The sequence below is a fragment of the Anas platyrhynchos genome, chromosome 18, assembly GCF_047663525.1.
Source record: "Anas platyrhynchos isolate ZD024472 breed Pekin duck chromosome 18, IASCAAS_PekinDuck_T2T, whole genome shotgun sequence".
Classification (NCBI taxonomy): Eukaryota; Metazoa; Chordata; class Aves; order Anseriformes; family Anatidae; genus Anas; species Anas platyrhynchos.
The window spans coordinates 796,564-816,870 of NC_092604.1; positions in this window are offsets into that span (position 1 = coordinate 796,564).

A 20,307-nucleotide genomic window follows, 5' to 3' on the forward strand; every position below is an offset into this window, starting at 1 on the left:
GCAATAGGAAATCAGCAATAGGACCTCAGCAATAGGACCTCAGCATTGTGACCTCAGCAATAGGACCTCAGCATTGTGACCTCAGCATTGTGACCTCAGCAATAGGACCTCAGCAATAGGACCTCAGCAATAGGACCTCATCATTGTGACCTCAGCAATAGGACCTCAGCAATAGGACCTCAGAACTGTGACCTCTGCATTGTGACCTCAGCAATAGGACCTCAGCCTTGCGACCTCAGCAATAGGACCTCAGCAATAGGACCTCAGCATCGTGATCTCAGCAATAGGAAATCAGCAATAGGACCTCAGGAATAGGACCTCAGCATTGAGACCTCAGCATTTTGACCTCAGCAATAGGACCTCAGCTATAGGACCTCATCATTGTGACCTCAGCCTTGTGACCTCAGCAATAGGACCTCAGAAATAGCACCTCAGCATTGTGACCTCAGCAATAGGACCTCAGCATTGTGACCTCAGCAATAAGACCTCAGCATTGTGACCTCAGCAACAGGACCTCAGCAATAGGACCTCAGCAATAGGACCTCAGCATTGTGACCTCAGCATTGTGACCTCAGTACTAGGACCTCAGCAATAGGACCTCAGCAATAGGACCTCAGCATTTTGACCTCAGCAATAGGACCTCAGCATTGTGACCTCAGCATTGTGACCTCAGCATTGTGACCTCAGAAATAGGACCTCTGCAATAGGACCTCAGCAATAGGACCTCAGCATTTTGACCTCAGCAATAGGACCTCAGCATTCTGACCTCAGCATTGTGACCGCAGCAATAAGACCTCAGCAATAGGACCTCAGCAATAGGACCTCAGCATTGTGACCTCAGCAATAGGACCTCAGCATTGTAACCTCAGCAAAAGGACCTCAGCAATAGGACCTCAGCAATAGGACCTCAGCATTGTGACCTCAGCAATAGGACCTCAGCAATAGGACCTCAGCATTGTGACCTCAGCAATAGGACGTCAGCATTTCGACCTCAGCAATAGGACCTCAGCAATAGGACCTCAGGAATAGGACGTCAGCATTGTGACATCAGCAATAAGACCTCAGCATTGTGACCTCAGCAATAGGACCTCAGCATTGTGACCTCAGCAATAGGACCTCAGCAATAGGACCTCAGCAATAGGACCTCAGCATTGTGACCTCAGCATTGTGACCTCAGGAATAGGACCTCAGCATTGTGACCTCAGCATTGTGACCTCAGCAATAGGACCTCAGCAATACGAACTCAGCAATCGTATTTCAGCTATAGGACATCAGCATTGTGACCTCAGCAATAGGACATCAGCAATAGGACCTCAGCATTGTGACCTCAGCAATAGTGCCTCAGCAATAAGACCTCAGCATTGTGACCTCAGCAATAGGACCTCAGCAATAGAACCTCAGCATTGTGACCTCAGCAATAGGGCCTCAGCAATAGGACCTCAGCAATAGGACCTCAGCAATAGGGCCTCAGCAATAGGGCCTCATCTTTGTGACCTCAGCAATAGGACCTCAGCAATAGGACCTCCGCATTTTGACCTCAGCATTGTGACCTCAGCAATAGGACTTCAGCCTTGTGACCTCAGCAATAGGACCTCAGCATTGTGAACTCAGTATTAGGACCTCAGCAATAGGACCTCATCAATAGGACCTCAGCATTGTGACCTCAGCATTGTGACCTCAGCAATAGGACCTCAGCATTGTGACCTCAGCAATAGGACCTCAACAGTAGGACCTCAGCATTGTGGCCTCAGCAATAGGACCTCAGCAATAGGACCTCAGCAATAGGACCTCAGAATTGTGACCTCTGCATTGTGACCTCTGCATTGTGACCTCAGCAATAGGACCTCAGCATTGTGACCTCAGCAATAGGACCTCAGCAATAGGACCTCAGCAAGAGGATCTCAGCAATAGGACCTCAGCAATAGGACCTCAGCATTGTGACCTCAGCAATAGGACCTCAGCAATAGGACCTCTGCATTGTGACCTCAGCAATAAGACCTCAGCATTGTGACCTCAGCAATAGGACATCATCATTTTGACCTCAGCAATAGGACCTCAGCAATAGGACCTCAGCATTGTGACCTCAGCAATAGGACCACAGCATTGTGACCTCAGCATTGTGACCTCAGAAATAGGACCTCAGCAATAGGACCTCAGCATTGTGACCTCAGCATTGTGACCTCAGCAATAGGACCTCAGCAATAGGACCTCAGCAATCGTACCTCAGCAATAGGACCTCAGCATTGTGACCTCAGCAATAGGACCTCAGCAATAAGACCTCAGCCTTGTGACCTCAGCAATAGGACCTCAGCAATAGGACCTCAGCATCGTGATCTCAGAATTGTGACCTCTGCAATAGGACCTCAGCAATAGGACCTCAGCATTGTGACCTCATAACAGGACCTCAGCAATAGGACCTCAGCAATAGGACCTCAGCAATAGGACCTCAGCATTGTGACCTCAACAATAGGACCTCAGCAATAGGACCTCATCATTGTGACCTCAGCAATAGGACCTCAGCAATAGGACCTCAGAACTGTGACCTCTGCATTGTGACCTCAGCAATAGGACCTCAGCAATAGGACCTCTGCATTGTGACCTCAGCAATAAGACCTCAGCATTGTGACCTCAGCAATAGGACATCATCATTTTGACCTCAGCAATAGGACCTCAGCAATAGGACCCCAGCATTGTGACCTCAGCAATAGGACCACAGCATTGTGACCTCAGCATTGTGACCTCAGAAATAGGACCTCAGCAATAGGACCTCAGCATTGTGACCTCAGCATTGTGACCTCAGCAATCGGACCTCAGCAATAGGACCTCAGCAATAGGACCTCAGCAATAGGACCTCAGCAATCGTACCTCAACAATAGGACCTCAGCATTGTGACCTCAGCAATAGGACCTCAGCAATAAGACCTCAGCCTTGTGACCTCAGCAATAGGACCTCAGCAATAGGACCTCAGCATCGTGATCTCAGAATTGTGACCTCTGCAATAGGACCTCAGCAATAGGACCTCAGCATTGTGACCTCATAACAGGACCTCAGCAATAGGACCTCAGCAATAGGACCTCAGCAATAGGACCTCAGCATTGTGACCTCAACAATAGGACCTCAGCAATAGGACCTCATCATTGTGACCTCAGCAATAGGACCTCAGCAATAGGACCTCAGAACTGTGACCTCTGCATTGTGACCTCAGCAATAGGACCTCAGCCTTGCGACCTCAGCAATAGGACCTCAGCAATAGGACCTCAGCAATAGGACCTCAGCAATAGGACATCAGCAACAGGACCTCAGGAATAGGACCTCAGCATTGAGACCTAAGCATTTTGACCTCAGCAATAGGACCTCAGCAATAGGACCTCAGTATTGTGACCTCAGCCTTGTGACCTCAGCAATAGCACCTCAGCATTGTGACCTCAGCAATAGGACCTCAGCATTGTGACCTCAGCAATAAGACCTCAGCATTGTGACCTCAGTAATAGGACCTCAGCAATATGACCTCAGCAATAGGACCTCAGCAATAGGACCTCAGCAATAGGACCTCAGCATTGTGACCTCAGCATTGTGACCTCAGTACTAGGACCTCAGCAATAGGACCTCAGCAATAGAACCTCAGCATTGTGACCTCACCAATAGGACCTCAGTATTGTGACCTCAGCATTGTGACCTCAGAAATAGGACCTCAGCAATAGGACCTCAGCAATAAGACCTCAGCCTTGTGACCGCAGCAATAGGACCTCAGCAATAGGACCTCAGCATTGTGACCTCAGCAATAGGACATCAGCATTGTGACCTCAGCAATAGGACCTCAGCAATAGAACCTCAGCATTGTGACCTCAGCAATAGGACCTCAGCAATAGGACGTCAGCATTGTGACATCAGCAATAAGACCTCAGCATTGTGACCTCAGCAATAGGACCTCAGCATTGTGACCTCAGCAATAGGACCTCAGCAATAGGACCTCAGCAATAGGACCTCCGCATTGTGACCTCAGCATTGTGACCTCAGGAATAGGACCTCAGCATTGTGACCTCAGCATTGTGACCTCAGCAATAGGACCTCAGCAATACGAACTCAGCAATCGTATTTCAGCTATAGGACATCAGCATTGTGACCTCAGCAATAGGACATCAGCAATAGGACCTCAGCATTGTGACCTCAGCAATAGTGCCTCAGCAATAAGACCTCAGCATTGTGACCTCAGCAATAGGACCTCAGCAATAGAACCTCAGCATTGTGACCTCAGCAATAGGGCCTTAGCAATAGGACCTCAGCAATAGGACCTCAGCAATAGGGCCTCAGCAATAGGGCCTCATCTTTGTGACCTCAGCAATAGGACCTCAGCAATAGGACCTCCGCATTGTGACCTCAGCATTGTGACCTCAGCAATAGGACTTCAGCCTTGTGACCTCAGCAATAGGACCTTAGCATTGTGAACTCAGTATTAGGACCTCAGCAATAGGACCTCATCAATAGGACCTCAGCATTGTGACCTCAGCATTGTGACCTCAGCAATAGGACCTCAGCATTGTGACCTCAGCAATAGGACCTCAGCAGTAGGACCTCAGCATTGTGACCTCAGCAATAGGACCTCAGCAATAGGACCTCAGCAATAGGACCTCAGAATTGTGACCTCTGCATTGTGACCTCTGCATTGTGACCTCAGCAATAGGACCTCAGCATTGTGACCTGAGCAATAGGACCTCAGCAATAGGACCTCAGCAAGAGGATCTCAGCAATAGGACCTCAGCAATAGGACCTCAGCATTGTGACCTCAGCAATAGGACCTCAGCAATAGGACCTCTGCATTGTGACCTCAGCAATAAGACCTCAGCATTGTGACCTCAGCAATAGGACATCATCATTTTGACCTCAGCAATAGGACCTCAGCAATAGGACCTCAGCATTGTGACCTCAGCAATAGGACCACAGCATTGTGACCTCAGCATTGTGACCTCAGAAATAGGACCTCAGCAATAAGACCTCAGCATTGTGACCTCAGCATTGTGACCTCAGCAATAGGACCTCAGCAATAGGACCTCAGCATTGTGACCTCAGCAATAGGACCTCAGCAATAAGACCTCAGCCTTGTGACCTCAGCAATAGGACCTCAGCAATAGGACCTCAGCATCGTGATCTCAGAATTGTGACCTCTGCAATAGGACCTCAGCAATAGGACCTCAGCATTGTGACCTCATAACAGGACCTCAGCAATAGGACCTCAGCAATAGGACCTCAGCAATAGGACCTCAGCATTGTGACCTCAACAATAGGACCTCAGCAATAGGACCTCATCATTGTGACCTCAGGAATAGGACCTCAGCAATAGGACCTCAGAACTGTGACCTCTGCATTGTGACCTCAGCAATAGGACCTCAGGCTTGCGACCTCAGCAATAGGACCTCAGCAATAGGACCTCAGCAATAGGACCTCAGCAATAGGACCTCAGCAATAGGACATCAGCAACAGGACCTCAGGAATAGGACCTCAGCATTGAGACCTCAGCATTTTGACCTCAGCAATAGGACCTCAGCAATAGGACCTCAGAATTGTGACCTCAGCCTTGTGACCTCAGCAATAGCACCTCAGCATTGTGACCTCAGCAATAGGACCTCAGCATTGTGACCTCAGCAATAAGACCTCAGCATTGTGACCTCAGTAATAGGACCTCAGCAATATGACCTCAGCAATAGGACCTCAGCAATAGGACCTCAGCAATAGGACCTCAGCATTGTGACCTCAGCATTGTGACCTCAGTACTAGGACCTCAGCAATAGGACCTCAGCAATAGAACCTCAGCATTGTGACTCAGCAATAGGACCTCAGTATTGTGACCTCAGCATTGTGACCTCAGAAATAGGACCTCAGCAATAGGACCTCAGCAATAAGACCTCAGCCTTGTGACCGCAGCAATAGGACCTCAGCAATAGGACCTCAGCATTGTGACCTCAGCAATAGGACCTCGGCAATAGGACCTCAGCATTGTGACCTCAGCAATAGGACCTCAGCATTGTGACCTCAGGAATAGGACATCAGCAATAGGACCTCAGCATAGTGACCTCAGCATTGTGACCTCAGCAAAAGGACGTCAGCATTTCGACCTCAGCAATAAGACCTCAGCAACAGGACCTCAGAAATAGGACCTCAGCAATAGGACCTCAGCATTGTGACCTCAGTAAAAGGACCTCAGCAATAGGACCTCAGCAATAGAACCTCAGCATTGTGACCTCAGCAATAGGACCTCAGCAATAGGACCTCAGCATTGTGACCTCAGCATTGTGACCTCAGGAATAGGACCTCAGCATTCTGACCTCAGCAATAGGATATCAGAAATAGGACCTCAGCATTGTGACCTCAGCATTGTGACCTCAGCAGTAGGACCTCAGCATTGTGACCTCAGCAATAAAACCTCAGCAAGAAGACCTCAGCATTGTGACCTCAGCAATAGGACCTCAGCAATAGAACCTCAGCATTGTCACCTCAGCAATAGGACCTCAGCAATAGGACCTCAGCATTGTGACATCAGCAATAAGACCTCAGCATTGTGACCTCAGCAATAGGACTTCAGCATTGTGACCTCAGCAATAGGTCCTCAGCATTGCGAACTCAGCATTCTGATCTCAGCAATAGGACCTCCAAAATAGGACCGCAGCAATCGTAGCTCAGCTATAGGACCTCAGCATTTTGACCTCAGCAATAGGACCTCAGCATTGTGACCTCAGCAATACGACCTCAGCATTGTGACCTCAGCAATAGGACCTCAGCATTGTGACCTCAGCAATAGAACCTCAGCATTTTGACCTCAGCAATAGGACCTCAGCATTGTGACCTCAGCAATAGAACCTCAGCATTGTGATATCAGCATTGTGACCTCAGCAATAGGACCTCAGCAATAGGACCTCAGCATTGTGACCTCAGCATTGTGACCTCAGCAATAGGACCGCAGCAATCATACCTCAGCAATAGGACCTCAGCATTGTGACCTCAGCAGTAGGACCTCAGCAATAGGACCTAAGCAATAGGACCTCAGCATTGTGACCTCAGCAATAGGACCTCAGCAATAGGACGTCAGCATTGTGACATCAGCAATAAGACCTCAGCATTGTGACCTCAGCAATAGGACCTCAGCATTGTGACCTCAGCAATACGACCTCAGCAAGAGGGTCTCAGCAAGAGGACCACAGCAATAGGACCTCAGCAATAGGACCTCAGCAAGAGGACCTCAGCAATAGGACCTCAGCATTGTGACCTCAGTAATAGGACCTCAGCAATAGGACCTCAGCAATAGGACCTCAGCATTTTGACATCAGCAATAAGACCTCAGCAATAGGAACTCAGCATTGTTACCTCAGGAATAGGACCTCAGCATTGTGACCTCAGCATTGTGACCTCAGCATTGTGACCTCAGCAATAGGACCTCAGCAATAGGACCTCAGCAATAGGACCGCAGCAATCGTACCTCAGCAATAGGACCTCTGCATTGTGACCTCAGCAATAGGACCTCAGCATTGTGACCTCAGCATTGTGACCTCAGCAATAGGACCTCAGCATTGTGACCTCAGCAATAGGACCTCAGCAATAGAATCTCAGCATTGTGATATCAGCATTGTGACTTCAGCAATAGGACCTCAGCAATAGGACCTCAGCAAGAGGATCTCAGCAAAAGGACCTCTGCATTGTGACCTCAGTATTGTGACCTCAGCAATAAGACCTCAGCATTGTGACCTCAGCAATAGGACCTCAGCATTTTGACCTCAGCAATAGGACCTCAACATTGTGACCTCAGTAACAGGACCTCAGCAATAGGACCTCAGCAATAGGTCCTCAACATTGTGACCTCAGCATTGTTACCTCAGGAATAGGACATCAGCATTCTGACCTCAGCAATAGGACCTCAGCATTGTGACCTCAGCATTGTGACCTCAGCAATATGACCTCAGCAATACGACCTCAGCATTGTGACCTCAGCATTGTGACCTCAGCAATAGGACCTCAGCAATACGACCTCAGCAATCGTACCTCAGCAATAGGACCTCAGTATTGTGACCTCAGCAATAAGACCTCAGCATTGTGACCTCAGCAATAGGACCTCAGCATTGTGACCTCAGCAATAGGACCTCTGCAATAGGACCTCAGCAATAGGACCTCAGCATTGTAACCTCAGCATTGTGACCTCAGGAATAGGACCTCAGCATTGTGACCTCAGCATTGTGACCTCAGCAATAGGACCTCAGCAATACGACCTCAGCATTGTGACCTCAGCATTGTGACCTCAGCAATAGGACCTCAGCAATACGACCTCAGCAATCGTACCTCAGCAATAGGACATCAGCATTGTGACCTCAGCAATAGGACATAAGCAATAGGACCTCAGCATTGTGACCTCAGCAATAGGACCTCAGCAATAAGACCTCAGCATTGTGACCTCAGCAATTGGACCTCAGCAATAGAACCTCAGCATTGTGACCTCAGCAATAGGACCTCAGCAATAGGACCTCAGCAATAGGGCCTCAGCAATAGGGCCTCAGCAATAGGACCTCAGCATTGTGACCTCAGTAATAGGACCTCAGCAATAGAACCTCATCATTGTGATATCAGCATTGTGACTTCAGCAATAGGACCTCAGCAATAGGACCTCAGCATTGTGACCTCAGCAATAGGACCTCAGCAATAGGACCTCAGCAATAGGACCTCAGCAATAGGACCTCAGCAACAGGACCTCAGCATTGTGACCTCAGTAATAGGACCTCAGCTATAGAACCTCAGCATTGTGATATCAGCATTGTGACTTCAGCAATAGGACCTCAGCAATAGGACCTCAGCTTTGTGACCTCAGCAATAGGACCTCAGCAAAAGGACTTCAGCAAGAGGATCTCAGCAATAGGACCTCTGCATTGTGACCTCAGCATTGTGACCTCAGCAATAGGACCTCAGCACTGTGACCTCAGCATTGTTACCTCAGTAATAGGACCTCAGCATTGTGACCTCAGCATTGTGACCTCAGCATTGTGACCTCAGCAATAGGACCTCAGCAATAAGACCTCAGCAATAGGACCTCAGCAATAGGACCTCAGCAATAGGACCTCAGCAATAGGACCTCAGCATTGTGACCTCAGCAATAGGACCTCAGCAATGGAACCTCAGCATTGTGACCTCAGCAATAGGACCTCAGCAATAGGACCTCAGCAATAGGACCTCAGCAATAGGGCCTCAGCAATAGGGCCTCAGCAATAGGGCCTCATCTTTGTGACCTCAGCAATAGGACCTCAGCAATAGGACCTCAGCATTGTGACCTCAGCAATAGGACGTCAGCATTTCGACCTCAGCAATAGGACCTCAGCAATAGGACCTCAGCAATAGGACCTCAGCATTGTGACCTCAGCAATAGGACCTCAGTAATAGGACCTCAGCAATAGGACCTCAGCAATAGGACCTCAGCAATAGGACCTCAGCATTGTGACATCAGCAATAAGACCTCAGCATTATGACCTCAGCACTGTGACCTCAGCAATTGGACCTCAGCACTGTGACCTCAGTAAAAGGACCTCAGCAATAAGTGGTCAGCAATAGGACCTCAGCATTGTGACATCAGCAATAAGACCTCAGCATTGTGACCTCAGCAATAGGACCTCAGCATTGTGACCTCAGCAATAGGACCTCAGGAATAGGACCTCAGCAATAGGACCTCAGCAATAGGACCTCAGCATTGTGACCTCAGCAATAGGACCTCAGCAATAGAACCTCAGCATTGTGACCTCAGCAATAGGACCTCAGCAATAGGACCTCAGCAATAGGACCTCAGCAATAGGGCCTCAGCAATAGGGCCTCAGCAATAGGGCCTCATCTTTGTGACCTCAGCAATAGGACCTCAGCTATAGGACCTCCGCATTGTGACCTCAGCATTGTGACCTCAGCAATAGGACTTCAGAAATAGGACCTCAGCAATAGGACCTCAGCATTGTGAACTCAGTATTAGGACCTCAGCAATAGGACCTCAGCATTGTGACCTCAGCATTGTGACCTCAGCAATAGGACCTCAGCATTGTGACCTTAGCAATAGGACCTCAGCAATAAGACCTCAGCATTGTGATATCAGCATTGTGACGTCAGTAATAGGACCTCAGCAATAGGACCTCAGCAATAGGACCTCAGAATTGTGACCTCTGCATTGTGACCTCAGCAATAGGACCTCAGCAATAGGACCTCAGCATTGTGACCTCAGCAATAGGACCTCAGCATTGTCACCTCAGCAATAGGACCTCAGCAATAGGACCTCAGCATTGTGACCTCAGCAATAGGACCTCAGCAATAGGACCTCAGCAATAGGACCTCTGCATTGTGACCTCAGCAATAAGACCTCAGCATTGTGACCTCAGCAATAGGACATCAGCATTTTGACCTCAGCAAAAGGACCTCAGCAATAGGACCTAAGCATTGTGACCTCAGTAATAGGACCTCAGCAATAGGACCTCAGCAATAGGTCCTCAGCATTGTGACCTCAGCAATAGAACCTCAGCATTGTGACCTCAGCATTGTGACCTCAGCAATAGGACCTCAGCAATAGGACCTCAGCAATAGGACCTCAGCTATAGGACCTCAGCAATCGTACCTCAGCAATAAGACCTCAGCATTGTGACCTCAGCATTGTGACCTCAGCAATAGGATTTCAGCAATAGGACCTCAGCAATAAGACCTCAGCCTTGTGACCTCAGCAATAGGACCTCAGCAAGAGGACCTCAGCATCGTGATCTCAGAATTGTGACCTCTGCAATAGGACCTCAGCAATAGAACCTCAGCATTTTGACCCCAGCAATAGGACCTCAGCATTGTGACCTCAGCAATAGGACCTCAGCAATAGGACCTCAGCAATAAGACCTCAGCCTTGTGACCGCAGCAATAGGACCTCAGCAGTAGGACGACAGCAACAGGACCTCAGCAATAGGACCTAAGCATTGTAACCTCAGCAATAGGACCTCAGCATTGTGACCTCAGCAATAGGACCTCAGCAATAGGACCTCAGCATTGTGACCTAAGCATTTTGACCTCAGGAATAGGACCTCAGCATTGTGACCTCTGCATTGTGACCTCAGCAATAGGACCTCAGCAATAGGACCTCAACATTGTGACCTCAGTATTGTGACCTCTGCAATAGGACCTCAGCAATAGGACCTCAGCAATTAAACCTCAGCCTTGTGACCTCAGCAATAGGACCTCAGCAATAGGACCTCAGCATCGTTATCTCAGAATTGTGACCTCTGCAATAGGACCTCAGCAATAGGACCTCAGCATTGTGACCTCAGCAACAGGACCTCAGCAATAGGATATCAGCAATAGGACCTCAGCAATAGGACCTCAGCATTGTGACCTCAGCAATAGGACCTCAGCATTGTGACCTCAGCATTGTGACCTCAGCAATAGGACCTCAGCAATAGGACCTCAGCAATAGGACCTCATCATTGTGACCTCAGCAATAGGACCTCAGAACTGTGACCTCTGCATTGTGACCTCAGCAATAGGACCTCAGCCTTGCGACCTCAGCAATAGGACCTCAGCAATAGGACCTCAGCATCGTGATCTCAGCAATAGGACATCAGCAATAGGACCTCAGGAATAGGACCTCAGCATTGAGACCTCAGCATTTTGACCTCAGCAATAGGACCTCAGCTATAGGACCTCAGCATTGTGACCTCAGCCTTGTGACCTCAGCAATAGGACATCAGAAATAGCACCTCAGCATTGTGACCTCAGCAATAGGACCTCAGCATTGTGACCTCAGCAATAAGACCTCAGCATTGTGACCTCAGAAACAGGACCTCAGCAATAGGACCTCAGCAATAGGACCTCAGCATTTTGACCTCAGTACTAGGACCTCAGCAATAGGACCTCAGCAATAGAACCTCAGCATTTTGACCTCAGCAATAGGACCTCAGCATTGTGACCTCAGCATTGTGACCTCAGAAATAGGACCTCTGCAATAGGACCTCAGCAATAGGACCTCAGCATTTTGACCTCAGCAATAGGACCTCAGCATTCTGACCTCAGCATTGTGACCGCAGCAATAAGACCTCAGCAATAGGACCTCAGCAATAGGACCTCAGCATTGTGACCTCAGCAATAGGACCTCAGCATTGTGACCTCAGCATTGTGACCTCAGAAATACGACCTCAGCAATAGGACCTCAGCATTGTGACCTCAGCAATAGGACCTCAGCAATAGGACCTCAGCATTGTGACCTCTGCAATAGGACGTCAGCATTTCGACCTCAGCAATAGGACCTCAGCAATAGGACCTCAGCATTGTGACCTCAGCAATAAGACCTCAGAAATAGGACCTCAGCAATAGGACCTCAGCATTTTGTCCTCAGTAAAAGGACATCAGCAATAGGACCTCAGCAATAGAACCTCAGCATTGTGACCTCAGCAATAGGACCTCAGCAATAGGACCTCAGCAAGAGGACCTCAGAATTTTGACCTCAGCATTGTGACCTCAGAAATAGGACCTCAGCAATACGACCTCATCATTGTGACATCAGCAATAGGACGTCAGCATTGTGACATCAGCAATAAGACCTCAGCATTGTGACCTCAGCAATAGGACCTCAGCATTGTGACCTCAGCAATAGGACCTCAGCAATTGGACCTCAGCAATAGGACCTCAGCATTTTGACCTCAGGAATAGGACCTCAGCATTGTGACCTCAGCAATAGGACCTCAGCAATAGGACCTCAGCAATCGGACCTCAGCATTGTGACCTCAGCAATAGGACATCAGCAATAGGACCTCAGCATTGTGACCTCAGCATTGTGACCTCAGCAATAGGACCTCAGCATTGTGACCTCAGCAGTAAGACCGCAGCAATAAGACCTCAGCATTGTGACCTCAGCAATAGGACCTCAGTAATAGAACCTCAGCATTGTGACATCAGCAATAAGACCTCAGCATTGTGACCTCAGTAATAGGACTTCAGCATTGTGACCTCAGCAATAGGACCTCAGCAAAAGGAACTCAGCTATAGGACCTCAGCATTGTGACCTCAGCAATAGGACCTCAGGAATAAGATCTCAGCAGTAGGACCTCAGCATTGTGACCTCAGCAATAGGACCTCAGCAATAGGACCGCAGCAATCGTACCTCAGCAATAGGACCTCAGCATTGTGACCTCAGCAATAGGACCTCAGCATTGTGACCTCAGCAATAGGACCTCACCAACAGAACCTCAGCATTGTGATATCAGCATTGTGACCTCAGCAATAGGACCTCAACAATAGGACCTCAGCAATAGGACCTCAGCAATAGGACCTCAGCATTGTGACCCCAGCATTGTGACCTCAGCAATAGGACCTCAGCAATAGGACCTCAGCAATAGAACCTCAGCATTGTGACATCAGCAATAAGACCTCAGCATTGTGACCTCAGTAATAGGACTTCAGCATTGTGACCTCAGCAATAGGACCTCAGCAAAAGGAACTCAGCTATAGGACCTCAGCATTGTGACCTCAGCAATAGGACCTCAGGAATAAGATCTCAGCAGTAGGACCTCAGCATTGTGACCTCAGCAATAGGACCTCAGCAATAGGACCGCAGCAATCGTACCTCAGCAATAGGACCTCAGCATTGTGACCTCAGCAATAGGACCTCAGCATTGTGACCTCAGCAATAGGACCTCACCAACAGAACCTCAGCATTGTGATATCAGCATTGTGACCTCAGCAATAGGACCTCAACAATAGGACCTCAGCAATAGGACCTCAGCAATAGGACCTCAGCATTGTGACCCCAGCATTGTGACCTCAGCAATAGGACCTCAGCAATAGGACCTCAGCAATAGGACCTCAGCAATAGGACCTCAGCAATAGGACCGCAGCAATCGTACCTCAGCAATAGGACCTCAGCAGTAGGACCTCAGCAATAGGACCTCAGCAATAGAACCTCAGCATTGTGATATCAGCATTGTGACCTCAGCAATAGGACCTCAGCAATAGGACCTAAGCAATAGGACATCAGCATTGTGACCTCTGCACTGTGACCTCAGCAATAGGACCTCAGCAATAGGACCTCAGCATTGTGACCTCAGCAATAGGACCTCAGCAAGAGGACCACAGCAATAGGACCTCAGCAATAGGACCTCAGGAATAGGACCTCAGCATTGTGACCTCAGCAATAAGACCTCAGCATTGTGACCTCAGAAACAGGACCTCAGCAATAGGACCTCAGCAATAGGACCTCAGCATTTTGACCTCAGTACTAGGACCTCAGCAATAGGACCTCAGCAATAGAACCTCAGCATTTTGACCTCAGCAATAGGACCTCAGCATTGTGACCTCAGCATTGTGACCTCAGAAATAGGACCTCTGCAATAGGACCTCAGCAATAGGACCTCAGCATTTTGACCTCAGCAATAGGACCTCAGCATTCTGACCTCAGCATTGTGACCGCAGCAATAAGACCTCAGCAATAGGACCTCAGCAATAGGACCTCAGCATTGTGACCTCAGCAATAGGACCTCAGCATTGTGACCTCAGCATTGTGACCTCAGAAATACGACCTCAGCAATAGGACCTCAGCATTGTGACCTCAGCAATAGGACCTCAGCAATAGGACCTCAGCATTGTGACCTCTGCAATAGGACGTCAGCATTTCGACCTCAGCAATAGGACCTCAGCAATAGGACCTCAGCATTGTGACCTCAGCAATAAGACCTCAGAAATAGGACCTCAGCAATAGGACCTCAGCATTTTGTCCTCAGTAAAAGGACATCAGCAATAGGACCTCAGCAATAGAACCTCAGCATTGTGACCTCAGCAATAGGACCTCAGCAATAGGACCTCAGCAAGAGGACCTCAGAATTTTGACCTCAGCATTGTGACCTCAGAAATAGGACCTCAGCAATACGACCTCATCATTGTGACATCAGCAATAGGACGTCAGCATTGTGACATCAGCAATAAGACCTCAGCATTGTGACCTCAGCAATAGGACCTCAGCATTGTGACCTCAGCAATAGGACCTCAGCAATTGGACCTCAGCAATAGGACCTCAGCATTTTGACCTCAGGAATAGGACCTCAGCATTGTGACCTCAGCAATAGGACCTCAGCAATAGGACCTCAGCAATCGGACCTCAGCATTGTGACCTCAGCAATAGGACATCAGCAATAGGACCTCAGCATTGTGACCTCAGCATTGTGACCTCAGCAATAGGACCTCAGCATTGTGACCTCAGCAGTAAGACCGCAGCAATAAGACCTCAGCATTGTGACCTCAGCAATAGGACCTCAGTAATAGAACCTCAGCATTGTGACATCAGCAATAAGACCTCAGCATTGTGACCTCAGTAATAGGACTTCAGCATTGTGACCTCAGCAATAGGACCTCAGCAAAAGGAACTCAGCTATAGGACCTCAGCATTGTGACCTCAGCAATAGGACCTCAGGAATAAGATCTCAGCAGTAGGACCTCAGCATTGTGACCTCAGCAATAGGACCTCAGCAATAGGACCGCAGCAATCGTACCTCAGCAATAGGACCTCAGCATTGTGACCTCAGCAATAGGACCTCAGCATTGTGACCTCAGCAATAGGACCTCACCAACAGAACCTCAGCATTGTGATATCAGCATTGTGACCTCAGCAATAGGACCTCAACAATAGGACCTCAGCAATAGGACCTCAGCAATAGGACCTCAGCATTGTGACCCCAGCATTGTGACCTCAGCAATAGGACCTCAGCAATAGGACCTCAGCAATAGGACCTCAGCAATAGGACCGCAGCAATCGTACCTCAGCAATAGGACCTCAGCAGTAGGACCTCAGCAATAGGACCTCAGCAATAGAACCTCAGCATTGTGATATCAGCATTGTGACCTCAGCAATAGGACCTCAGCAATAGGACCTAAGCAATAGGACATCAGCATTGTGACCTCTGCACTGTGACCTCAGCAATAGGACCTCAGCAATAGGACCTCAGCATTGTGACCTCAGCAATAGGACCTCAGCAAGAGGACCACAGCAATAGGACCTCAGCAATAGGACCTCAGGAATAGGACCTCAGCATTGTGACCTCAGTAATAGGACCTCAGCAATAGGACATCAGCAATAGGACCTCAGCAATAGGACCTCAGCATTGTGACATCAGCAATAAGACCTCAGCATTGTGACCTCAGTAATAGGATCTCAGCACTGTGACCTCAGCATTGTTACCTCAGGAATAGGACCTCAGCATTGTGACCTCAGCATTGTGACCTCAGCATTGTGACCTCAGCATTGTGACCTCAGCAATAGGACCTCAGCAATGGGACCGCAGCAATAGGACCGCAGCAATCGTACCTCAGCAATAGGACCTCAGCATTGTGACCTCAGCAATAGGACCTCAGCATTGTGACCTCAGCATTGTGACCTCAGCAATAGGACCTCAGCAATAGAACCTCATCATTGTGATATCAGCATTGTGACTTCAGCAATAGGACCTCAGCAATAGGACCTCAGCATTGTGACCTCAGCAATAGGACCTCAGCTAGAGGATCTCAGCAATAGGACCTCTGCATTGTGACCTCAGCATTGTGACCTCAGCAATAAGACCTCAGCAATAGGACCTCAGCAATAAGACCTCAGCAGTAGGACCTCAGCATTGTGACCTCAGAAAGAGAATATCAATATTGTGATATCAGCATTGTGACCTCAGCAATAGGACCTCAGCAATAGGACCTCAGCAATAGGACCTCAGAATTGTGACCTCTGCATTGTGACATCAGCAATAGGATTTCAGCAATAGGACCTCAGCAATAAGACCTCAGCCTTGTGACCTCAGCAATAGGACCTCAGCAATAGGACCTCAGCATCGTGATCTCAGAATTGTGACCTCTGCAATAGGACCTCAGCAATAGGACCTCAGCAATAGGACCTCAGCAATAGGACCTCAGCATTGTGACCTCAGCATTGTGACCTCAGCAATAGGACCTCAGCAATAGGACCTCAGCATTGTGACCTCATCATTGTGACCTCAGCAATAGGACCTCAGCAATAGGACCTCAGAACTGTGACCTCTGCATTGTGACCTCAGCAATAGGACCTCAGCCTTGCGACCTCAGCAATAGGACCTAAGCGATAGGACCTCAGCATCGTGATCTCAGCATTGTGACCTCAGCAATAGGACCTCAGCAATAGGACATCAGCAATAGGACCTCAGGAATAGGACCTCAGCATTTTGACCTCAGCAATAGGACCTCAGCTATAGGACCTCAGCATTGTGACCTCAGCCTTGTGACCTCAGCAATAGGACCTCAGCAATAGGACCTCAGCAATAGGACCTCAGCATTGAGACCTCAGGATTTTGACCTCAGCAATAGGACCTCAGCAATAGGACCTCAGCATTGTGATATCAGCATTGTGACCTCAGCAATAGGACCTCAGCAATAGGACCTCAGGAAGAGGACCTCAGCATTGAGACCTCAGCATTTTGACCTCAGCAATAGGACCTCAGCTATAGGACCTCAGCAATAAGACCTCAGCCTTGTGACCGCAGCAATAGGACCTCAGCAATAGGACCTCAGCAATAGGACCTCAGCAATAGGACCTAAGCATTGTGACCTCAGCAATAGGACCTCAGCATTGTGACCTCAGCAATAGGACCTCAGCAATAGGACCTCAGCAATAGGACCTCAGCAATAGGACCTCAGCAATAGGACATCAGCAATAGGACCTCAGCATTGTGACCTCAGCATTGTGACCTCAGCAATAGGACGTAAGCATTTCGACCTCAGCAATAGGACCTCAGCAATAGGACCTCAGCTATAGGACCTCAGCATTGTGACCTCAGCAATAAGACCTCAGAAATAGGACCTCAGCAATAGGACCTCAGCATTGTAACCTCAGTAAAAGGACCTCAGCAATAGGACCTCAGCAATAGAACCTCAGCATTGTGACCTCAGCAATAGGACCTCAGCATTGTGACCTCAGCAATAGGACCTCAGCAAAAGGAACTCAGCTATAGGATTTCAGCATTGTGACTTCAGCATTGTGACCTCAGCAATAGGTCCTCAGCATTGTGACCTCAGCATTGTGACCTCAGCAATAGGACCTCAGCAATAGGACCGCAGCAATCGTACCTCAGCAATAGGACCTCAGCATTGTGACCTCAGCAATAGGACCTCAGCATTGTGACCTCAGCATTGTGACCTCAGCAATAGGACCTCAGCAATAGGACTTCAGCAATCGTACCTCAGCAATAGGACCTCAGCAGTAGGACCTCAGCATTGTGACCTCAGCAATAGGACCTCAGCAATAGAACCTCAGCATTGTGATATCAGCATTGTGATCTCAGCAATAGGACCTCAGCAATAGGACCTCAGCAATAGGACCTCAGCATTGTGACCTCTGCATTGTGACCTCAGCAATAGGACCTCAGCAATAGGACCTCAGCAATAGGTCCTCAGCATTGTGACCTCAGCAATAGGACCTCAGCATTGTGACCTCAGCATTGTGACCTCAGAAATAGGACCTCAGCAATAGGACCTCAGCATTGTGACCTCAGCATTGTGACCTCAGCTATAGGACCTCAGCAATAGGACCTCAGCGATAGGACCTCAGCGATAGGACCTCAGCAATCGTACCTCAGCAATAAGACCTCAGCATTGTGACCTCAGCATTGTGACCTCAGCAATAGGATTTCAGCAATAGGACCTCAGCAATAAGACCTCAGCCTTGTGACCTCAGCAATAGGACCTCAGCAAGAGGACCTCAGCATCGTGATCTCAGAATTGTGACCTCTGCAATAAAACCTCAGCAATAGAACCTCAGCATTTTGACCTCAGCAATAGGACCTCAGCATTGTGACCTCAGCATTGTGACCTCAGCAATAGGACCTCAGCAATAGGACCTCAGCAATAAGACCTCAGCCTTGTGACCGCAGCAATAGGACCTCAGCAGTAGGACCACAGCAATAGGACCTCAGCAATAGGACCTAAGCATTGTAACCTCAGCAACAGGACCTCAGCATTGTTACCTCAGCAATAGGACCTCAGCAATAGGACCTCAGCAATAGGACCTCAGCATTGTGACCTAAGAATTTTGACCTCAGGAATAGGACCTCAACATTGTGACCTCTGCATTGTGACCTCAGCAATAGGACCTCAGCAATAGGACCTCAGCATTGTGACCTTAGAATTGTGACCTCAGCAATAGGACCTCAGCAATAGGACCTCAGGAATAAGACCTTAGCCTTGTGACCTCAGCAATAGTACCTCATCAATAGGACCTCAGCATCGTTACCTCAGAATTGTGACCTCTGCAATAGGACCTCAGCAATAGGACCTCAGCATTGTGACCTCAGCAACAGGACTTCAGCAATAGGAAATCAGCAATAGGACCTCAGCAATAGGACCTCAGCATTGTGACCTCAGCAATAGGACCTCAGCATTGTGACCTCAGCATTGTGACCTCAGCAATAGGACCTCAGCAATAGGACCTCAGCAATAGGACCTCATCATTGTGACCTCAGCAATAGGACCTCAGCAATAGGACCTCAGAACTGTGACCTCTGCATTGTGACCTCAGCAATAGGACCTCAGCATTGTGACCTCAGCAATAGGAAATCAGCAATAGGACCTCAGGAATAGGACCTCAGCATCGTGATCTCAGCAATAGGAAATCAGCAATAGGACCTCAGGAATAGGACCTCAGCATTGAGACCTCAGCATTTTGACCTCAGCAATAGGACCTCAGCTATAAAACCTCAGCATTGTGACCTCAGCCTTGTGACCTCAGCAATAGGACCTCAGAAATAGCACCTCAGCATTGTGACCTCAGCAATAGGACCTCAGCATTGTGACCTCAGCAATAAGACCTCAGCATTGTGACCTCAGCAACAGGACCTCAGCAATAGGACCTCAGCAATAGGACCTCAGCATTGTGACCTCAGCATTGTGACCTCAGTACTAGGACCTCAGCAATAGGACCTCAGCAAGAGGACCTCAGCATTTTGACCTCAGCAATAGGACCTCAGCATTGTGACCTCAGCATTGTGACCTCAGCATTGTGACCTCAGAAATAGGACCTCTGCAATAGGACCTCAGCAATAGGACCTCAGCATTTTGACCTCAGCAATAGGACCTCAGCATTCTGACCTCAGCATTGTGACCGCAGCAATAAGACCTCAGCAATAGGACCTCAGCAATAGGACCTCAGCATTGTGACCTCAGCAATAGGACCTCAGCATTGTAACCTCAGCAAAAGGACCTCAGCAATAGGACCTCAGCAATAGGACCTCAGCATTGTGACCTCAGCAATAGGACCTCAGCAATAGGACC